Here is a 25,281-nt window from a genome sequence, read left to right on the forward strand (position 1 = left end):
ATCCCCCAAAAACCGTTGATTTTCTTGTTCCAATGTAAGAAACTTCTCTTTAAAGCATTGCAACTCCGAGAAAACGGATTGATATTCTTCAGCACTGACAATGGCCATAGTATGAGAGAAAAGAGGAATAAGAGATTAGTATGAAGGAAGGGAGAAGTAAGATGATAAAAGGAAGAGGTGGAAGGAGACCAAAATCGGTTCAAACTGTTAGGAACAATACTAAGATAGAGAATTATTGTCAGGAACAGTACTAAGACAGAGAAGGAATTAGTACTAAAAGGTGTGGATTAGTATTAAGAGAGGTGTAGAACTCTTGAAAGAAGGAAAGAGTCAGAGAGAGAGGGAGAGAGGGAGAGAGGGAGAGAGAGAGAGAGAGAGAATGATGATAACAAAAGATATATATTATGTGAAGAGAATATACAGTAGTAGCTAGGAGGCTTAAGACTAGCGTTGAACCAATTTAGTTTGAAATAATGCCTTGTGCCTTCTTATATAGTGTTTTCAGGAGTACTCTTGAAGTTTCTAGAGTGCCAGAGAAATCTGGAATATACATCAATTTTCTATAATGAAATAATAAATAAAAATAATATTTTTCGTATTACAATGTATAGTTTAATGGTAAGGGCTCGGCCCATGTAACATAAGGTCATGGGTTTGAATCTTCCCAAGTCATGATAGTTAATGCTTTTCTAAATCACGGTCACCACACATCGATCGATTGCCATCCCTCAAAAGAAAACAATCAACAAACAAAACATTAGAAACATGGCTTGGATACCAATTGTTAGAGCTTAGATCTAAAGTAAGCATATGATAAGGATATAATAGATATAAAATAAGAAAGGAGAGAGAAACAAGGGTGCCGATCCAACCGACCACCCCCGAGCGAAGGGATCAAGATGAACTCGAGCCTCGATTGGTATACCATACCACCGCCGTGGCGTCGAGTTGTACCTGGTGCTGTGTCACTCGCTACAAGAGTTGAGCCACCACAAGAACGGAGTCTCGACATAGTCAAGAAATCTTAAATGATTTCCGTGATGTTTTTCCAAGTGAACTACCACATGGGTTACCTCCTAAACATAATATACACCATCGTATAGATATTGTACCTTGTGTTGCACCAATAAGTATACCGCCTTATCGCTTAAGTCGATCCGAAGAGGATGAGGTATCTAAGCAACTCAAGGACTATTTACAAATGGGTTATACAGGTTATAGTAAATCTCCATGCCGGGTGTACCTGTTCTCTTGGTAAAAAAGAAAGAGGGCACATGGCGTATGTGTATTAATTACCGACGCTTGAATAAAGTGACGATCAAGAATTCATATCCATTGCCCCGGCCTGACAATCTAATAAACTGTCTCCAGAGAGTTCGGTATTTTACGAAACTTGATGTCCGTACAAACTACCATCAAATTCCTAAAACGGCATTTCGTACGCACTATGGCCATTATGAGTTTTTGGTTATGCCTTTCAGTTTGACCAATGCTCCGAACACATTTCAACAAGAAATGAATGACATTTTCCAAGAACAACTTGGAAAATTTGTCGTTATTTTCTTGGATGATATTCTAGTTTATAGCCGTATATTAGAAGAACATGTTAAACATGTCCACTTTGTTTTACAAACATTGTGCGACAAACAGTTTTACACGAAGATATCAAAATGCAAGTTCTTCAAGAAATCAATTACTTATCTTGGACATTTCATAACCGAACGAGGAGTTGAAATTGATCCTTCTCGCATTGAGAAAGTCAAACTTTGGCCCACTCTTTGGAATATTCGAGAAGTTCGATCATTCCTTGGTTTTGTCGGGTTTTTGCGAAAATCTCCTCGCAATTATTCGCAATTGATGATGCCATTTATTGATCTTCTCAAAGGTCAAACACGTAAGTCTACAGAACCTATTGTGTGGAATGCTACACTAGACCTCACCGTTAAGGAACTCAAGTACCTGGTCTACAAGGCTCCTTCTCTTCTTTTACTAGATCCTTCAAAACCTTTTTAGGTTGAAACCGACGCAAGTGATTATGCTATAGGTGTCATCCTATATCAAGATGGTAAACCAATAGCATTTGAGAGGAAGAAACTTGATTGTGCAAGAAAAGGACTTATTTGCAGTTATTCATGCGCTCAAGACATGGCGCCATTATCTTTATGGAAATCGTTTTGTGATAACTACGGACCATGAGTCCTTGAAATATTTTTGTGACCAACAAGACCTTAACAAGGCACCCTCAACAAGGCACCCTGGAATACATCGCACATTCGTTCTCATCTCCACTCAATTCTATTGGCCTAAGATGCACACTGACATACATAGCTATGTGACTAAATGTCACCAGTGTCAGGTTAACAAAGCCAAGCGACTTAAAGCCACTAGAATTTTACATCCCTTGGAAATTCCCAATAATAAGTGAGAAAGTATATCAATGGATTTTATTGTTAGCATTCCTCGCACCCAAAAAGGCCATGATGTCGTCAGGGTTGTGGTTGATCGACTAACTAAAATGGCCAGATTTATTGCTACTAAAACCATGGTAACAGCTCCTAAATTTGGCTTACCAATTCGTTGATGAGTTATTTCGTTTTTATGGGTTACCGATGGACATCGTGAGTGATCGAGATCCAAAGTTTACTAGTGACTTTTGGATGCAGATCTTTAAGAAGTTAGAAACTACATTGAGCATGAGCTCCACGGATAATCCTCAATCCGATTGAAATACAAAACGAGTAAATCAAATTATTCAAGACATGCTTCGAGCATACGTTAGTGCAAAACCAACAAAATGGGAACGTTATCTCCCCATTTTGCAGTTTTCTTATAACAGCTCCAAGCATACGTCGACGGGATATAGTCTTTTTATGTTGATGTATGGTTTTATGTTTATGTATGGTTTTCTGCCAGGAGCCCCGATTGATGTTAATATACATCATGATGAGTTGCGAAGTACACAAAAATTTCTTTGGGATATGCAAGATATGTTGCATATTGCACGAGATAATATAAAAAATAGTTCAAGATAGAGAGCGTTTTTATGCCGATCATAAAAGGCAACCTCGTGTATTCAACCCTAGACAGAAAGTATTTTTACGTGTACCTCACAAGTCTAAGACATTGTCTATGGGTAAGTGCGCTAAGTTAACCGCATGGTTTTTTGAACCTTTTATAGTCCTCAAACACATTGGCTCATCAACCTATCGTCTCGCTATTCCTGATGGCGTTGAAATCCATCCAGTTTTTCATGTAAGTCGTCTAAAAGAACTTCTTGGTTCTGGTGACAATTCAGTGACAACTGAAACTTTGGTTACTTCTGAAGAATTATGTTATTAACCACATGTACTACAGAGAGTTCTCAATGTTAAACCAAAAAGTTTGTGTTCTAAAATAATCCGAGAATTTAAAATAAAATGAATGGATAAATCTATCAAAGATGCCACATGGGAACACGAAAATACTCTTAGAACTAACTTTCCAATGCAAGAGTGCAATGTCTTAAATAGGGAGAGTATGTTAAAGGTGTCATTTCCATGACAACGGTGATGTTATGATTCGAACTCGTGACCTATTGTATTTAATCGATATGTTTTAACCAATACATCCAATACATAATCATGTTAGCTTACTAGATTATTGTAGATTATCTATTCTACATGTAGGATTTTAGAAGCTTCCAGAAAGCTCCAGAATCTAGAACATTCTAGAAGCTTGTGCATGAAAATGAGTATTTGCATGGGGCTACATTTAGAGCCCATAAACATGTATAAATATAGGGGTTCACCTTGGCCTTAGTCAAGGTGAACAACACCAGTTACGGAATCATAATTCAGTTCTTGTTCTCTGACTACTTTCTCTCTCTCTTTCTTATTATCTTGTCTATGATCTCTCTCTTAGTATTGAGCCTTGTCTACATGTCCATGATAGTTTGTTCACCTTCCATCTCTAAAGCCTCATCATGTCAGATTCTACCGAGAACATAAATCAACTATTGGCAACCATGCATCAACTTCAACTTGAAAATGAGAATATTTGGGAATCTCTCCAGAAACTCCAAGCTAGGACTCCAATGGAATTGGAGAATGAAGAACCCAAGTGCCCTCCTACATCAAGGAATCTCCAATCTATAGATCTTGGCCCCTCGTCAATCCTCACTCCAATTCCTCTTGGCCCCACTTTAACTATAGAACCCAATGTTAGTTTACCTGACAAGTTCGATGGCACAAGGGTGCGATTCTAGGGGTTCATAAATCAGATCAAGATTATTATCCAGCTACAACCCCAAAGATATGCAAATGATTTTTGCTGAGTTGGCCTCGTTAGGACTCTCCTCTTGGGAGCTGCACAAAGCTGGTTCGCACCTTTGATCGAAACATCATTGCCAGTTCTCGACAATTTTTCTGCTTTCCTAAAGGAGTTCGAGGCAACATTTGAGGATATGGATTGGCGTCGAACAACTCTATTCATTACATCAAGGTAAGCGTCCAGTGTCTGTTTATGCATCCGAATTTAGACAATTGGCATGTGATGTTCATTGGGACGACCAAGCCCTTATTGACCATTTTCATCGGGGCATTCAAAGTGATGTTAGGAATCTACTACTAAACTTCCTGGAGCTGACTTCATTATCACAAGCCATCAAGCAAGAAGTCAATTGTGACAACCACCTTTTTGAACTTCGACTAGAGGAACATGCAACTTCCAAGTTGTGGCCCTTTCTCCATGTTAAACCTATGGTACAACCCCAAGTGACTATGAGATCTCCTCCAACGACATCGTTCAATGATCATATGCCAATGGAAATTGATCCAGCTCGAGCCCCACTCACCACAGCCGAACGACACCATCGACGAACCAATGGGCTATGTCTATACTACTACACCTCTACCCATCTAATTCGTTTTTGCCCACTCAAAAGCAATCTACGACAAGTCTATTAGGACAATCCAAATAGTGGGTCCCAACATTCAGAAAATGACAATGTCCACCTACAATAGGAGCCATGCGGTTGGACAATAGACATACATGCTGCTCCCAAAGTTCTACTAACGACTTTTCTTTTGAGGTAAATCTCTGTTTCCAGTCTATTTCAATTCAATCCTTAGCGCTACTCGATTCCGGGGCCACGACATGTTTTATGGATGAAACATTCATTCGTAAACACTTTCCTGTTCTCTAGTTGTCCAAGCCTATCCCAGTTGAAGCTATGGATGGGCGAATGCTCTCCTCTGGCGTAGTCACCAAAGCCACATTCCCACTTATTTTGCAACTCAGGACCCATCAAGAGGCCTTATTATTTTACCTCATCACTTCACCACGACATCCAATCATACTTGGGTTGTCTTGGTTGAAAACGAATAACCCTAATATAGATTGGCACAACCACTCACTTACTTTTCAACTGCAAACTCACATGGAGGTTGGAGCAACTTCCAATGTCGTTGTGTCAGAATGGCCCGAATAATTTTCTGTCGAGCACTCCTGCATTCAACTTGGACCAATGCTCTTGGATGCTCATGCCCCAGTCACAATGCACTCCATCTCAATGGGCAATGACTCAGAGTGGAGTACCCTAGCTTTGGTTCCTATGAAAGCCAATTTGGACTCGCTTCCATCCAAATATGGTGACTTTGCTGATGTCTTCGAGAAGAAGAATGCACATCACTTACCGGAGCATCGACCATATGATTTTCCGATCGATCTACATGTTGGGATTACGGTCCCTCCGGATGGGATGTCCGGAGATGAATGACGGCAAGCCCGGTTGCGGTTACGGAACCGGATGATGAAGACCCCGGTTACGGAGCCGGATGATGAAGACCCCGGTTACGGAACCGGATGATGAAGACCCCGGTTACGGAGCCGGATGATGAAAACCCCGGTTACGGAACCGGATGATGAATGTACCCGGAGAGAGATCCGGATGCGGAGACATATTTGTGAATATGTTTGCCAAGAGCCCTTGAGGCTATATTTGTAAATAGCCCGAAAGTCATATGTGTATAAATATGACTTAGGGCAAACAGTTTTATGTTGTTGCTCATTGTCTGTTTTTCCACTTAGCGGGAGCGAAGTGAGAGCAGCCGAGAGAGAGAGAGAGAGAAACGAAGAGGTCGACGCCTCTGTGTAATACCGCCGCCTGTGGCGAGGACAGCGAGCTCAAGGTCGTCGCCTTGCAGCTCGCCATTGTATATTCCAGTGTATAGTGGTAGTTGGAGTCGTGCACTCCCGTGGTTTTTCCCGTTTAGGGTTTTCCACGTTATACCCTGTGTATTCATCTCTCTGTGTCTTTGTTTTATTTTTCTGCTGCATTGATCAGTGTTGTCTCGGTTGTGGCCGAGAGGCGAAAGATTTGATAGCGTCAAAGCTTTACAAAGTGGTATCAGAGCGACGATAACACAGAAGATGGAAGGCGGCGGTAGCGGGCAGCCGGGAATGATGGTGCTGAATGCGCAGAATTACGCCGACTGGAAGATCAAGATGGAGGATCTTCTGATTGTTCGGGACCTGTACGAACCGATTGACAGGTCGGAAATACCGAAGGGAGTACTTGAGTCGGAGTGGAAGCTCCTGAACCGGAAAGCAGTAGCGACGATCCGGCAATATGTCGATGTAAGTGTCCTGCAACATGTGGCGAACGATACGAACGCCTATGAGATGTGGAAGAAGCTGTCGGGCCTCTATGAGAGGAAGAATGCGTTGAACCGGACCTCCCTGATGAGAAAGATGGTGAACCTCAAGTACCGGGACGGCGAGAGTATGGTGGAACACGTAAGCACGTTCATGGGATTCGTGAACCAGCTTGCGGCGATCAAGTTCCCGTTGGAGGATGCAATGCAAGCCATCATCCTGATGTGTACATTGCCGGACAGCTGGGAGAACTTGGTGGTGACTCTCAGCACCTCCTGCACGGAAGACAACTTGTCCCTACAAACGGTAAAGACAAGTATTCTAAATGAAGAAGCGCGTCGGAGAGATAAAGAACCGGCCTCCGACTCGAAGGCGCTGCTTACCGAATCGGAACGGGGAAGACACTGGAACCGGAGTCCGCAAAGACGGGAGAAGTCGGGGACCCGGTCGCAGTCAAGAGGAAGACCCATTTGCTTCCACTGTGGGAAGCCGGGGCACTTCCGGAAAAATTGTCGGCATTACCGAAAGGACAACGGAGCCGACGACACCGATTCGAAGAAGTCACCGGAGAGAAACGGTGCATACCGGGGAGCCACGGACCGGAGAGGTCCGGATCGGCGAGGGCAGGACCGGAAAGGAACGACGGCACTCGCGGCAAGTGAAGAAGAGATAATGCTCATTACCGAAGAGAGGGAGCTGAACCTTGCCGGCGTAGAGATGACCTGGGTGGTCGATTCCGGAGCGTCGTTCCACCTGACCCCGGAGAAGAAATGCTTCTCATCCTACACAGCCGGTGAGCACGGGTTTGTCCGGATGGGAAATGAAGGTACATGCCGAATTGCCGGTATAGGAGACGTGTGGCTGATGACATCAACCGGATGCAAGATGCTGTTGAAGGATGTGCGACACGTTCCGGAGGTCCGATTGAACCTGATCTCGGCCGGGAGGCTAGATGATGAAGGCTACACGGGTAGCATCCGGAACGGCGTAATGAAGTTCAGCAAGGGGAGCCTGATAGTGGCTCGGGCCCGGAAGGTCAACACTCTGTACCTGATGAATGCCCAGTTATGTCCGGAAGAGCTGAATGTAGCAGCCGACACTGCCGGTGAGCTGTGGCACAAAAGACTGTGCCACATGAGTGAGAAGGGGATGAAGAGGCTTGCAGAAGACAACCTTATTCCAGTGAAGCATGTGCACCTGGAGAAGTGCACCGACTGCCTGGCCGGTAAGCAAAACCGGACCTCCTTCCACTCAAGGCCACCGACGAGACGTAGCGCACCCTTGGAGCTGGTGCACACTGATGTGTGTCAGGTAGAAACGAAGTCACATGGCGGAGCCCAGTACTTCGTGACATTCATTGATGACCACAGCCGGAAGCTGTGGACGGCACCGTTGAAGACAAAGGACCAAGTGTTGTCCGTCTTCAGAGAACTCCACGCGAGAGTGGAAAGAGAATCCGGCAAGAAGCTGAAAGCGATACGAGCGGATAACGGAGGGGAATACCGGGGGCAGTTCCAGGAGTACTGCCGCTCGAAGGGAATCCGGCTCGAGTTTACTGTGCCGAAGACGCCGGAACTGAACGGGCTGGCCGAGAGGATGAACCGGACCATAATGGAGAGGGTCCGGAGTATGCTAGCGCATGCGAAACTACCCAAGGGATTTTGGGCTGAGGCAATGTCGACGGCGACGTATGTGATAAATAGATCACCCTCAGTACCTTTGGACGGAGACACGCCGCAGAAAGTGTGGACCGGTAAGGAAGTGTCCTACCGGCATCTGAAGGTGTTCGGGTGTCTCACATACGTGCATGTGGCAAAGGACCGGAGAGGAAAGTTAGATCCAAAGACCCGGCCATGCATATTCCTCGGTTACGGCGACGACGAGTTCGGCTACCGAGTATGGGACCCGGTCGACAAGAAGATATTCAGGAGTCGAGATATCATTTTCATGGAGGACAAGACGCTCGCCGACTGGGAGTCGGAGAAGAAGATGAAGAGCTCCAAGTCGACCGGTGAGGATAAACTCTACGAGGAGCAGTCCCGACCGGCAAGGGACCGGTTAACACTCGAAGACCCGGCCGAAGACGGTGAAGAAACAGAACCGGCTGAAGAAGATGAAAATGATACCGGAACCGGCCCCGATCCCGAAATGGATTCGGATGAAGAAGAAGAATCGGAAGAACCGGTTACCGAAGCTCCCGAACGGAGATATCCTCTAAGAGAGAGAAGGGCCCCCCGGAGATTTCCGGAACCAGAGCACGTGCTGCTAACCGACGAGGGGGAGCCGGAGAGCTTTGAAGAAGCAAAGCACGACACCCAGAGCCGCAGGTGGTTAAGTGCCATGCAGGAGGAGATGGATTCCCTGCATGAGAACCACACATATGAACTTGTGGAGTTGCCGAAAGGAAAGCGGGCACTTCGAAACAAGTGGGTGTTCAAGCTGAAACCGGGAGATGCCGGAAACCCCCAGAGATACAAAGCCAGGATCGTGGTGAAGGGGTTCCAGCAGAAGAAGGGCGTCGACTTCGACGAGATATTTGCCCCGGTAGTGAAGATGACCTCCATCCGGACGGTGCTGAGCATAGCGGCAAGCATGGACCTCGAGGTAGAACAGATGGACGTGAAGACGGCATTCCTTCACGGTGACCTCGAAGAAGAGATCTACATGCAGCAACCGGAAGGATTCGAGAAGAAAGGGAAGGAGCACCTGGTATGCCGGTTGAAGAAGAGCCTTTACGGACTGAAGCAGGCTCCCCGGCAATGGTACCGGAAGTTCGACTCCTTCATGACCGACGAAGGGTACCTCAAAACGCAGTCCGACCACTGCGTGTTTGTGAAGAAGTTCGAAGGAGGAGACTTTCTAATACTCCTCCTGTACGTGGACGACATGTTGATCGTCGGACGGGACCAGGTCAAGATACGGATGCTGAAGAAGGCTCTTCACCGAACCTTCTCAATGAAGGACCTGGGTCCGGCGAGGCAAATACTAGGGATGCACATCATCCGGGACCGGAAGAAGAAGCAGTTGTGGCTGTCACAGGAGAAGTACGTGACGAAGGTGCTTCACCGGTTCAACATGTCGGAAGCAAGACCGGTCGGATCGACCCTCCCGGCAAACTGCAAGCTGTCCAGCAAGCAATGTCCCAAGACAAAAGCTGAAAAGGAGGATATGATGAAAGTGCCGTATGCCTCAGCCGTCGGGAGCTTGATGTACGCCATGGTGTGTACGAGACCAGATATAGGATACGCAGTCGGAGTGGTGAGCCGGTACATGAGCAATCCCGGCAAAGAGCACTGGAACGCGGTCAAGTGGATACTCCGATACCTGAAGGGCACAGCGAATGTGTGCCTCCGATTCGGCTCCGGTAAGCCCGAACTCGACGGCTTCACCGATTCGGATATGTCGGCTGATGCAGATACCAGCCGGTCCACATCAGGGTATGTGATGACGTATGCAGGGGGAGCCGTTTCGTGGCAATCGAGGCTGCAGAAGACGGTTGCGTTGTCAACCACGGAGGCGGAGTACATGGCAGCTGTTGAAGCCGGCAAGGAAGTAATATGGATGAAGGACTTCATTAGAGAGCTCGGTATCCGGCAGGAGGAGTACCGACTCTACTGCGACAGTCAGAGTGCAATCCACCTTGCGAAGAACGCGGCCTATCACTCCCGGACGAAGCACATCCAGCGAAGATATCACTGGATCCGGGAAAGGATAGAAGACAAGGAGTTCGTGCTGACGAAGGTCCACACGGACGAGAACGGGTCGGATATGCTGACCAAGGTGCTCACACCCGACAAGCTGGAAGCATGCCGGAAGAGGATCGGATTGGAGAGACATCCCATGCCGAAGTGAAGGGGGAGTTTGTTGGGATTACGGTCCCTCCGGATGGGATGTCCGGAGATGAATGACGGCAAGCCCGGTTGCGGTTACGGAACCGGATGATGAAGACCCCGGTTACGGAGCCGGATGATGAAGACCCCGGTTACGGAACCGGATGATGAAGACCCCGGTTACGGAGCCGGATGATGAAAACCCCGGTTACGGAACCGGATGATGAATGTACCCGGAGAGAGATCCGGATGCGGAGACATATTTGTGAATATGTTTGCCAAGAGCCCTTGAGGCTATATTTGTAAATAGCCCGAAAGTCATATGTGTATAAATATGACTTAGGGCAAACAGTTTTATGTTGTTGCTCATTGTCTGTTTTTCCACTTAGAGGGAGCGAAGTGAGAGCAGCCGAGAGAGAGAGAGAGAGAAACGAAGAGGTCGACGCCTCTGTGTAATACCGCCGCCTGTGGCGAGGACAGCGAGCTCAAGGTCGTCGCCTTGCAGCTCGCCATTGTATATTCCAGTGTATAGTGGTAGTTGGAGTCGTGCACTCCCGTGGTTTTTCCCGTTTAGGGTTTTCCACGTTATACCCTGTGTATTCATCTCTCTGTGTCTTTGTTTTATTTTTCTGCTGCATTGATCAGTGTTGTCTCGGTTGTGGCCGAGAGGCGAAAGATTTGATAGCGTCAAAGCTTTACACTACAGGAGGGCACATCTCCACCCTTTGGGCCCATCTATGGTCTCTTTGAACCAGAACTAGAGGCTCGTCACACATATCTCGATGAAAATTTGGAGAAGGGCTTCATCCAATCGTCTAAGTAATCAGCTCGAGCCCCCATCTTGTTTGTGAAGAAAAAGGTTGGATCGTTGCGTCTATGTGTGGATTATCGTGGACTCAATAAAATCATGGTACGTAATCGATACCCTTTACTTCTCATACCAAAGCTCCTCGATCACCTTCATTGTGCATAGGTCTTCTCCAAGATTGACTTGCGGGGAGCATAGAACTTGGTTCGGATTAAACCTGGTGATGAATGGAAGAAGACATTTCGTACGCGATACAAACACTTCGAGTATAAGGTAATGCCTTTTGGACTCACGAATGCTCCAACTATTTTTCAACATATGATGAATGACATATTTCGAGAATATCTCGATCACTTTGTCGTTATCTACCTTGATGACATTCTTGTTTTCTTGTCGAGCATGAAGAGCATACTCACCACATTCGATTGATTCTCTCGAAATGAAGGGAGCATGGCCTCTATGGCAAGAGAGAAAAATGTGAGTTTGATTGCAATTCCATAGAATTTCTTGGTTATGTTATCTCCCCCCAGGGCATCACCATGGATCCAAGGAAAATCAAGACAATGCAAGAATGGGCCACTCCAAAACGAGTAAAGGATGTCTAATCGTTCCTTGGTTTCGCAAATTTCTATCGGCGATTTATCAAGGGGTTCTCTGTCATAGTGTAACCCTTGATTGATCTTACTCGTAATGGGATGTCGTTTCAATGGATGCCATCTACTCAACATGCCTTCGACCTACTCAAGGAAGTTTTTACCCGGGCTCCAGTCCTCCTTCACATCGACCCTACTAAGCCTTTTCAAGTAGAAACAGATGCCTCTGACTTTGCCATTGGTGCCATCTTATCCCAACCCGATGATGATGGCATCCTACATCCGGTGGCGTACTACTCCCGAAAATTCACAGCTCCAGAAATCAACTATCCCATCTACGACAAGGAGCTCGCGGCTATAGTGGCAGCTTTCACAGAGTAGAAACCTTACTTGGTTGGGGTGCAACGTCAGGTTCAGGTATTAACAGACCATAAAAATTTATTGTATTTCTCAACAACCTGTACTTTGAAAGAGCGGCAAGCCCGTTGGTCAACTTTCTTAGCCGACTATGAATTTGAAATTATTTTTTGGCTAGAGGCACAAAACATGAAGGCGAGTGCTCTTTCACGACGGTCAGATTTTGAGTTGAACCCAAGGGATGATTCCCATGCTCAACAATCTCAATGTTTGCTTAGTCCAGATCAATTCCAACTCTTCGCCACATGCATGATCCATGACGACTCTTTGCTTGAGGAGATAACCAAAGCACTTGTGAAAATGAAGGTGCGGAAGCGTTAGAAAATTGGCTTAGCCGGATCCCAACAGAGACAGAGAGAGAGAGAGATTAACACACAGAAGGTATACAAGAGAGACAGAGAAAGAGTAGAACAACTCAAATCTATTATCAACAACTCTCTAAAATTCTCTGTACATACAACGTGCTCAACAACACTATTTATACAAGTCCTAAGAGGACTAACAGAAGTACAATGTACTTCAATGCTCACATGAGCATCTGACACTAACTACAAGACATTAACTACCTTGTAGTCTAGGCTGCTACTAGGCCTCTGGTTACTGCTTGATCCAGTTAACTGGCTCCCCAGCTCACGGACTCACTTGCTCATCGACTGACTGATCCGGCTCATCCTTCCGGACGCCAATCCGGCTTAGGCTTATTCAGCCGATCTCAACACTCCCCCTCAAGCTCAACTTGAGGTCGGATTATAGTGTCAGTCTCCATGGTAGCCGGTCCTTCCACCCGGCTCCTTCTAACGTCACTCCGCCTCACTCACGCTCCTCGTTCGGTCCGGTCCCGTTTGCCGCGACCCTTCTGATTTTGGGCACTTCGACCTCCTCGGTCGGCTTGTCTGCTCAATAGGCCCAATTTAGCTCCCTCGCTGTTGTGACTTTGGCGCTTGCCAATTCGCCGATTCCTTCGTGTTGGCGTCGACTTTCGTTGCCTTCTCATCCTCTTGGCCATGAATTGATCCGGTTCTTCCGAATCCGTCTGTTGAACTGAATCGGCTGTCTCCGATTTGTTCTAGCTCTTGTCCGAATCGGTTGCTCCCGATTCATCTTCCAGTTCCAGGCCCTTTACCACATCGAACCATGTCCAGGTCTTGGCCTTCTTCTTCCGGTTGGCTGTGTCCTTCTTGACTCTACCGTCGCTGCCGCGTGTTCCAACTTGTTCAGATGTGTCAACCAAGGTTGTTAGGTACGTTAGGTACAGTATGGATACCATATGTATTACCTCCCAATTTGAAAATACGTTAAATACGTTTTCTTAATATGTTAAATACTTATAAAATACGTAAAGTACGTAAAATACGTATTTTACGTATAGTACGTTAAATACTTCTAGAATTTGAAAATTATTTACTTTTCTAAAAAATATCTATAATATTGTAAAAAACATCTATGTTTACATAATTTTGTGATGTACAATATAGTTCTACATCGTAAAATGCATATAAGACATTTGAACATTTCACATCCTAAAATACTTGTAGTAATATGGATGTCGACATTCCCTTATTCTATAAATCAGTGTAAGTGTGTATCATGATGTTCTACATCAAATTGTAATTATTTTCAATTGTGCCTTCATAGATTGAGGAATCGTCTACGATTATAACACTCATGATAGGTTTCTCTTTTCTTCGTTTTCTTCTTCTTCTTCTTCTATCTTCTACAATTATCACACTCGAGACAGGTTTATGTCTTCTTTTCTGTCTTCTTCTTCTTCATCTTCTTCATCGTTGTCTCTTCTATTCTTCTTTCTTCCTCCCTTTGGCTTCTTTTTCACTAAAATCGTTTTTTTCTTTTGCTTTTTGTTAGGGTTTTACTTACACTTTCTTTATAAATACATATTATACTTGTTTTTTTATAAATACGTTAAATACCGTATTGGACAAATGTACATGATATTTGACTAAACAACATTGAGGTATCATATGTACTATACAAATGATGAGGTACTATACGTATTTAAATGTTAAATGCGGGTACGTAAACAACCATGGTGTCAACTTCCTTTGTCGACTCGGCTCCTTTCTTCTTCTTGTCTCATCCTTTGTCAGTTCTTCCCTCACCGGCACAATCGGCAGTTTCTTTGCCTTTGCCCGTTGTCGTAGTCTGAATCACACACTACGTGAAATATGTAAAATACTATATCCGATTTAAAGTACGTATAATAAATAAAATAAAATATTTAAAATATTTATTACGTGCATAGGGCAAGATTCGAACCTTCTACCTCCACGTAGACAAACCCCAATCTTACCACTATACTAGCATGTTATGAATTTTAAAGTTATACTAAACTTTATTCCATGTAAATATTCTAGATATGCATGGTACAAAAAGTTATTCATGCATACACACTCGAGTTAAATGAAAAGATGGGATAGAAAGCTAATCATGCACATACAGAGTGCATGAAAACTAAAGTTAGGAAAAGCATGATGCTTGCATACGATAAACTTAGACTCTTCCAGCACTATATAAGGAAGAGAGAAAGATGTATAGGGGTTGTTGATTATTTTACAAGGGTTGATTAATATAATATATTCGTGGGATTCACGAATTTGCTAACTATTTTTCTCTCTTAATCTGAGTACTCACTAATACACTATACTCGTGGGATTCACGAGTTTTTCATATCTTTCTTTCTTACAATATATTTCATATTCTTAATTGCCTTAGAATTTTCTTTTCTCCTAGTCCAAAACCTCAATGCTTCCCGCCCGACTCATGCAACGATCCGGAGCCGAAAGGCACGACATCGTTCTCCCCCTCAAGTGTGGCACGTCGAGATGCTGAACACCAAGCATTTTGGTGAAGTGCTGCAACATGTCCGACCCAAGCGGTTTGGTGAAGATGTCGGGAACTTCCCGATCCGTATGAACATACCGAAGTTCGACTTCACCGTTGAGGACACACTCACGCACGAAGTGGTAGTGCACTTCTAGATGGTTTGTGCGAGCATGGAATACGGGCTTCTTGGTGAGTTGCATGCTGCTTATGTTGTCGCAGTAGATCAAGATTGGGGTCGGCACCTCGATCCGTAGGTCTTGCAGCAGTCGCCGAAGCCAAATGGCTTCACAAGTTGCAACGGTAGCGCCCCGGTATTCAGCCTTAGTGCTCGAAAGGGCCACTGTTGGTTGCTTTTTGTTGCTCCATGCAACAACCGCGCTACCAAGGGAAAACATATAGCTAGAGGTGGATTGGTGATTCGATGCATGGCCGGCCCAGTCGGCATCGGTGTAGCCGACTAGCTCTTCGGTTATACCATGCCAGTATAACAGTCCCCGGTCCTTCGTGCCGCTCACATATCGCAAAATTCGATGCGCGCACAGAAGGTGCTCCATGGTCGGCCTCTGCATATATTGGCTGATCATGCTGACCGGATAACAGATGTCGGCTCAAGTGATTGTCAAATATATAAGGCTTCCGACGATTTGTCGGAACCTCTTCTCATCGTAGGCTGGTCCGGAGTCGGGACGAAGCTTCTGGTTCCGGTCCAAGGGTGTGGAGATCGATCAGCATTCCGTCATGCCGAACTTGTATAATATATTCAACACATAGTGTCTTTGTGAGAGCAATATACCATCGGGGGTTCGGATCACCTCGATCCCAAGGAAATAGTGAAGGTCCCCCATGTCCTTCATCTCAAATCCGTCTGACAGTTGGGACTTGACTCAGCTGATTTCATCAAGTTCGGGTCCGGTGATGACTAGATCATCAACATACAACAAGATGCAAACCAGACCGTCTGGACTTTGCTAGATGAACAACGAAGAGTCGGACTTGGAGGCCGCAAACCCCATCTTACACAACTGGTGTGTGATCTCCACATTCCAAGCTCGAGGGGCTTGCTTCAGGCCATAAAGTGACTTCTTCATGCGGCATACCGCCGACTTGTTCATCTCCGACTGGAAACCGGGGGGTTGGGTCATAAAGACCTCTTCTTCAAGATCGCCTTGAAGAAATGCCTTATTCACGTCCATCTAGTGAAGATGCCACCCCCTTGCCACAACAACCACCAGCACCACACGAACCGTCGTCATCTTCGCTACCGGAGCGAAGGTCTCATCATAGTCGATTCCGTGGGTCTGCGCGTATCCCTTCGCCAGTAACCGAACCGTCGGCATTGTACTTTACCTTGTACACCCACTTACATCCGATCATTTTACAGTGTCGGGGAAGGTCAACTAGGTCCCATCTGTCGTTGGCATCAAGTGCCTGCATTTCTTCCTCCATAGCGGCACGCCAATTTGCGTCCTTTGCCGCTTCTATGTAGCTCTCCGATTCACGCACTTCCGCCACCTTGGTCATGTATGCATAGTGATGCGCCATGTACTCATTGTACCCATACCGCTTCACGGGGTTCTTCTGGCGAGAAGACCTGCATAACTTATCGTTACCCGGTTTGAGGCCCTTCTTGGTCAGGTCAGACTTCATTCCCGAAGATCCGCCTTCATCCTTTCCGGAGTCAAATTCACTCCAATCCGACTCAACGTTGTCGGTTTCATATTCCGGCATCTTCTTCTTCCCCTTCTCTTTGCGCGTGAACCATCTCCCCGTTTCCTTGCGTGGGGAGAGCACGACAGAGTCTCCACTTCTCGTTGGTTCCTCATCCGACTGGTCATCCCGACTCAGCCACTCATTCGTTCCACTTAGCCGGAATGAGATCGGACTCTCTTCTAGAGTGCCAAAGTCTTCGTCTTCTACCTGGACCTCCTCGGGCTCACTAGCCTCATCTTCCGGAATCGGGTCTTTGTCAGGAGTTGGAGTCGGTAAGGAGTACCATGATATCGTCTCATCAAACTCGACATCTCGGCTTACTCGGACCTGCATAGTCCAAGGGTTATACCACTTATATCCCTTTTGCTCATGCGAGTAACCGACTAGAATGCACTTCTCCGACTTTGCATCCAACTTCCTCCACTTCTCATCCGGCACATGCACATATGCAATGCTACCAAATATCCGAAGGTGTCTCAAATTCGTCTTGCCATTCCTCTGTCCATCAGTTCTCTTTTTGTTCTTATTGGGTCTTAGGGTTTGCCTCGAGATTCTGATGTCGGCTAAAGAGGTTCTCAACCCTTGTGCTTTGATACCATGTGAAAACGAAGGTGCAGAAGCGTTAGACAACTGGCTTAGCCGGATAGCAACAGAGAGAGAGGGAGAGAGAGAGGGAGAGAGAGAGAGAGAGAGAGGGAGAGAGAGAGAGAGAGAGATAGAGATTAACACATAGAAGGTACGCAGGAGAGACAAAGAAAGAGCAAAACAACTCAAATCTATTATCAACAACTCTCTAAAATTCTTTGTACATACAACGTGCTCAACAACACTATTTATACAAGTCCTAAGAGGACTGACAGAAGTACGGTGTACTTCAATGCTCACACGAGTGTCTGACACTAACTACGAGACATTAACTACCTAGTAGTCTAGGCTACTACTAGGCTTCCGGTTACTGCTTGATCCGGCTAACCGGCTCCCCAGTTCACCGGCTCACCAATCTGGCTCATCCTTCCGGATGCCAATCCGGCTTAGGCTTATTCAGCCAATTTGGATCCGGTTGAGCTTGCCGCTCAACAACACTTCCCACCAATAAATTCGCCAACGCAATTCAGGAAGGTCTTATTGATCCGTCTAAATCCAAGACCAAGGAAGCCCTTGACCACTTCAGATTTGAGGGGGGATTGCTTTACTGAGACCAACTCTTATATGTTCCAGAGGGCTGATGTTGAACTCAAGTTCTCGTAAAGTGTCATGATGACCCCTTGGCTAGTCATTTTGGCGTTACAAAGACAGTCGAATTAATCTCACGAGGATATTGGTGGCCTCAACCATGAAAGTTCATCAAGGAATTCATCAAGACATGTAATACTTGTGCTAGATCCAAAGTCATCCACCATAGGCCATATGGGTTGCTCCAACCACTTCCCATTCCCAACCGGCCTTGGGCATCAATTTCCATGGATTTCATCACCGACTTGACTCTTGTCCATGGATATGAGACAGTGCTTTTCATGGTAGATCGGTTTACAAAGATGGCTCATTGTGTCCTTTGTGCAAAGACTATTTCAATAGAAGCAACAACCAATCTATTTTTAAAGAATGTGGTGAGGCTTCATGGGGTCCCATATGATGTCACCTCAGATCGCGGACCCCAATTTGTCTCTCTTTTTTGGCGGCGGCTCCTTCAAACATTGGGCACAACAGTGAATTTCTCTTTGTCCTATCATCCTCAAATAGATGGTCAAACGGAGCAGGTGAACCCAATTATTGAGCAATACCTTCGATTCTCGCTTAGCTACCAGCAAGATGATTGGGTTGATCTCCTACCCTTGGCAGAGTTCACATATATTAATACGCTACATGGTTCAACTGGCGTCACCCCATTTTTCGCCAACTATGGTTTCCATCCTCGGTTCAATATTTCCATCCTTGGCAAATCTGTCAACTTGTCAACGGAAGGACGTGCTCTTATTTTAGCCGACATTCATCAAGTCCTCTCCCTCGAACTCATCCTTGCAAGGGACCGGTATAAAGCACAAGTTGATCGACATCATTCCGCTACACCCACCTTTGCAGTTTGTGATCAGGTTTGGCTCTTATGTCACCATGTCGATACTACTTGACCTTGCGGAAAGTTGGATTACAAGAAGTTGGGGTCTTTCTGTATCCTTGAGTGTGTCAATCCCATCACTTTCCGGTTGAAACTTCCTTCACATTTCCGGATTCATAATGTCTTCCATACCTTTCTTCTCGAATCTTATCATCCATCCACTATTCTAGGAAGACACTCTCCACCTCCACCTCCAATTGAGCTTTCCACAGGTGAGGAGTATGTGGTGGACCAGATTCTAGACTCTCGTTGGCAATGATGACATCTTCAATACTTAGTCCTATGGAAAGGGTATCCCATTTCAGAGGCAACTTGGGAACCATCCCAACACTTGGAGAATGCACCGAATGTTGTTCATGCATTTCATCACCAATATCCACAAAAAATGGAGGGGCATCTTTAGAGGCGGCCTTAGCAGGGGGATAATGTCATGTACGTGACAACAGTCATGTCATGATTCAAACTCTTGACCTACTGTATTTAATCAACATGTTTTAACGAATACATCCAATACATAATCATGTTACCTTACTAGATTATTGTAGATTATCTATTCTACATGTAGGATTTTAGAAGCTTGTGCATGAAAATGAGTCTTTGCATGAAGCTACATTTAGAACAAACAAACATATATAAATACAGGGGTTCACCTTGGCCTTAGTCAAGGTGAACAACACCAATTATAGAATCATAATTCCGTTCTTGTTCTCTTCACTACTTTCTCTCTCTCTCTTTCTTATTATCTTGTCTATGATCTCTCTCTCACTCTCTTAGTATTGAGCCTCATCTACTTGTCCTGTGGTGAGAATTTCCCATAGTATTCTATACGCGTTGTCGTGTGGTGTGTGACACACGTGCCAAACGTCGGAATGTGCGCGTCACAAGCGCAGACAAGCACCAGGCCTCTATCCACTAGTGGTTATGGATGATGGGCGGCTGAAGTGACGCACTAATGTGGTTAGAGTGAGAGAGAGAGAGAGAGAAACAAAATTTGAGGAAGTTTTTAAGATAGATAGGTAGATAGATACACATCACCAATAAGATAACTAAGTATTCTTATTATTAATTTTCGATTTGATACATAGATTGTTTGATTCATCCATTGATTGATCCCCCCCCATTACACAAACCTTTCGAGGGTTTTTATAGGTTTATCTATCCTTCTAACATGCACAAAACCATGGGCTTGAACCCATGGTTTTCGGGCACACGGTTTTCCTTGTGGCATGCACAAAACCATAGGCTAAAACCATGGTTTTGTATGTTTGTTTCCTATGGAATACTAAATCTGAGAAGGAAATATACAAAATCTAAAGCACTTAGTAGTACCTTTAGTGGTAAGATAATTGCTTCCTATCTTAGAAGTGCAAGGTTCAAATCTTGCTTGCACCATTCTATATGCACTTGAATGCATCAGACCCTAGGCTAATTTTCATATTTATAATCATGTGTATAATGTGTGTGGAGCCACACTATTTCACAATTTCTCACATTGGACACAGAACATCACGACAACGTGGATAAAGTATAAGTGTTAAACAAGAGTGTAAAGAAGGGGGGGATTACTTTTAATGCTCGGGATTGAGACAACCCATTAGGCCAAGTGTGAACTTGCCTGAGGGCCTTAGGTCTGACTATAAATATGAGGCCTAGCTACCCTCATTTCACACATGATCAATGTGTGGAAATAACACTCGGCCACAACCGAGTCTTCAACAAGGAATAGAGGAGAACAAACTCAAATCAAGCTGACACAGGATGTCAACGTGGAAAACCCTAAATAGGGAAAAACCACGGGAGCCCACAGTCTCCAAACTATCACTATATGAGAGAGGTACAATCAGAGACTCGAAGGCAATGACCTTGAGCTCTGTATCTTCCCCAGCCGGTGGTTACAACATAAACTAGTTCTGTATCTCTCTCTCTAACTCACTCTCTATATATAACGATATACAACAACTCTGATTACTACACTAAAGTGATTGCCCTAAGTCATATTTATACTTATATGACTTTAGGTCTATTTACAAATATAGCCTCGATGGGCTCACCATGAAACATATTTACACATATGTTCTTCTATCCGGTTTGCACTGAATCCATCCGGATTCACTCGATCCAGTTTTCGGGTCTCATCCAGAACCCTTCCGGATCCGGTTCCTTCATCCAACTCGTTTGATTCAACTCCTCCGGTTCTCATCCGGATCCCATCCAGAGGGACCAAATTCCCAACAAACTCCCCCTTCACTCCGTCATGGGATATCTCGTTAATCTGATCCGTCTTCGGCACACGTCCAACTTGTCGGTTGAAAGCACCTTGGTCAGCATATCCGATCCATTCTCCTTTGTGTGGATCTTTGTCAGCACGAAGTCTTGATCTTTTACCCTCTCCCGGATCTAGTGATACCTCTGCCGGATGTGCTTCATCCGAGAATGGTAGGCCGCATTCTTCGCAAGATGGATGGCACTTTGACTGTCGCAGTAGACCCGGAATTCCTCCTACCGAATCACTAGCTCTCTAATGAAGTCCGTCATCTAGATTATCTCCTTGTCGGCTTCCATAGTTGCCATGTACTCCACTTCTATTGTCGATAGTGCAACGGACTTCTACAACCTTGATTGCCATTCTACAGCTCCCCTTGCATAAGTCATGACATATCCGGATGTAGACCGGTTATTATCCTGTAAAAAAAATAGCGTGCACACTCAGTCTGTACATAGGATATGCTCAATGAGCACTTTTATACAAGTCCATACGGACCGACAGAAGTACTGACACATACTTTAATGCTCATAACTGAGCTCTACACTTACTCCCAAAATATATTCCTACGCGGAATATCTTTCCAACGGCCTCGCAGTTTATGCACCATTATGGCCTCTCGTTGCGTACTGGTTTGTGTAACAGTTTACGCACCCAGTTTACGCACCGATCCGGCCTAACCTATCGGTCCCAACCAATCCGGTTCTTGGCTTGTACAACCGATCCGGCCAATGTTGAGCTTGTATCTCAACACTCCCCCTCAAGCTTAACTTGAGGTTCCATCCACTCTTCCGGATAGTTCCTTCTAGCTTCACGCCTTGCTCGTGCTCCTCGACCTGTTCGATTCCGCGTGTCTCGACCCTTCCTGTCGACTTGCGTGCTCTTGTAGCCCTTCTCAGCTCCATTGATGTCACAGCGTTGGAGCTTCTTCTATTGCCTTCTCTTCCGCTTGGCTCTCAGTTGATTCGGCTTATCCAATTCCAACATCTGAACCGACTCGGCTTCCTCCGATTATTTTTCGCTTTCGTTCAAGTTGGTTGTCTCCAACTCGTCTTCTATCATCTCGCCCTTCATGGCTTCGTCTCCCCCACGCGTTGTTGGCTTCGGCTCTTTGTTTCGACTACTCCCCTTATATCCGCTTTTGGAATCTTCCGTGAATCCACCCTCGGCTTCTTTAGCCGATCCGAAATCGAATTCGTCATCCGACTCGGCGTCGCAGTGTCGTGTGGTTTTTCACACACGATATGAAAACTATGTAAAAAAATAATGAAATAATTATTTTAGATTACATTAGTAGCTTGTTATAGAAAGATGGATGTACTCAAGAGCTTTAAAACGCATTTCACTACATACAAAATGGAAGCTATGAGAACATGAAGTTTGAGAACATAGGGAAAATAGAACTATGCTTTATCTCACATAGATAGGAAACTTAAGGCCCTGGCTATATAAGCACATTGAGATCCCTCATTTTTCATTTGTGCTAAGAGCCCTTTGGCCACTTTTTCTAGATGGATGAATGTGGCCAAGTTACCAAAAAACCAAATCACAACCAGCCCCAAAATCGGAACCCGCCGGTAAGCAAAACCTGAACTGGCTGGTAAGCAAAATCGGAAATCGAACGGTAAGCAAACCGGAACCGGCGGCGGAGCCGGTGAGGCGGCGGCAATTGGCGACCGGACGGAACCGGCGACCAGACGAAGCTAGACGCAAACTGAACGGATAACAGGATCATGTGGCTAATTAAAGTGAAGTGAAGAAAACTAAAGTAAAGGTCATGTGGACGGTCACATGCAACTAAAAATAGATGCAACGAAAAGAAAAAGCTATACAACTAAAAGTAGAGGCCATGCCACAAGTGGAAAGGCTATGATCAACGGAGAACTCCATATATATTCCATTTTTTTCCTACACTCATTCTCTCTCCATTTTTTATTTTATTTTCCTTCTTAGCTCCCTTATCTTATCTAAACCAGAACCCTCATAAACCCTAATTTCCCTACAGAAGCCATTAACCCTAAATTTCCTTATGACATATTGTAATTTCTAAATCTTCCAAATCCCAATCTTAGGACATATTGTAATTTCTTTTCCTTTGTTAATGAAAATTATTAAATTTTCTCCTTTTTCTTAATTCTTAAAAGTGTAAACGCACGAATTTGATATCCTCTAGTCGGAGGCCCCGAGGTCCTGCCTCAAGTTCACGTATGCTCGTCGTAATTTCGCGAAACCTTTGGTGAACCCGACGTGAAATGAGGCAGCAGGAGGATATCTCATGGAGGCATATAGATACAAAGAACCAAAGAGATGAAAACTATATGAGTTCGACCAATGGGTATCATCCTTAAAGACCCACCAAAGTGCCATGCATGCTTTCGTTGAGTTCGAGTGTCGCTTTGCACAACTCTCAGAGCGGGATCAAAGATTGGTGGGGGTGGAAAAAGTCCTTATATTTGTGAAGTCAATCGATTGGAAGGAAAGGAAGGCCATTGAATTCCGTCTTGAGGATGATGATGGTGCAAATGGCCTCACCGAAGATTGGAATAAGGTGGAAAGAGTATGTCAACTACACAATAAGAGGAAGACAATATTCTCATCGACAACAACACACCGCATGATGGATGGTGAAAGGAGGATAGGAAGCAACAACAAACTACCAACAACAATATTCGTCATCCGACTCGGCGTCGCAGTGTCGTGTGGTTTTTCACAAACGATATGAAAACTATGTAAAAAAATAATGAAATAATTATTTTAGATTAGATTAGTAGCTTGTTATAGAAAGATGGATGTACTCAAGAGCTTTAAAACGCATTTCACTACATACAAAATGGAAGTTATGAGAACATGAAGTTTGAGAAGATAGGGAAAATAGAACTATGATTTATCCCACATAGATAGGAAACTTAAGGCCCTGGCTATATAAGCACATTGAGATTGTTACCTGGCCGGCAAAGGAGTTAAAGACCCGAATGTGAAAGGGATGGGTTATTCAGAATAGATTATAATTAAGTAGTTTATGAGACGTGAACGGATGGACCGGAATCGGTATGCCAATCCAGATCCGGACCGGTTCCGAACAGGTGTCGGTTGGCACCGTTTTGTACTTAGCACCGGTGACCTATATAAAGGCCCGATTACAATGTAAAACTTGACGGATAATTAATAGAGCTTCTTGTTTTATCTTTAAGTATTGATTATCGTTCTATATTAATTGTTCTATCATACGCTGTCGTAGTGTATTTCGTACACTACGTGAAAAAGTAAAAATAATATAACCGATTTAATTACATATAAATAAATAAAATAATATATCAAGATATTTATCACGTGCATAGGGCAAGATTCGAACCTTGTACCTCCACGTAGCCAAACCTCAACTTTACCATTATGCTACCTTATCTTTAGTGTTCTATAAATAGATTTAATAACTATAACTGCTTTATTTGCGCCTACCTTTATTAAAAGGTAAATCGTGCATTTTTAGAGTGCGTGAATATTTTATAGAAAAACGCAAGCAACTAAAAAGTGACTCATGCACATCTAGCGTGCATGAGCACTATATTTAGCAAATAAAAGCAAGGATTAGAAAAGCATCACATGCACATTTAGTGTGCATGAACATATTAGAAAAAAAAGCATGTAGCTATGCTTAGTCTCTCCCATCACTACATAAGGATGGTGAGCACAATGTAATAGGCGTGTGAAATATTTGGAAATTTGATATATTTCCGAAAACACCAACCGATTAATATAATCGTGGGATTCACGAAAATAATATAATCTATACTCGTGGGATTCACGAAATTTCTATCTCTCTTTCTAATAATCTATTCATTACTAGCCTCATCTCATATTCTTCTTTCTCCTAGTCCAAAACCTCGGCGGTTCCCACCAGACTCACGCAACGATCCGGAGCCGAAAGGCACGACACAGTTGGTGAACCCGACGTGAAGACGGGTGGCAAGGAGATGGAGAATCAACAAGAGGCGATGAACATGATGATGATAATGTTTGAGCGGATGCAACAAGAACAACGTGCGATGTCGGAGATGAAGGCGGCAGTAGAGCGG

This window comes from Azolla caroliniana, unplaced genomic scaffold (assembly GCF_043228905.1).
Source record: "Azolla caroliniana isolate FFs.n. ecotype wild unplaced genomic scaffold, voAzoCaro1.0.p SCAF_17, whole genome shotgun sequence".
Lineage (NCBI taxonomy): Eukaryota > Viridiplantae > Streptophyta > Polypodiopsida > Salviniales > Salviniaceae > Azolla > Azolla caroliniana.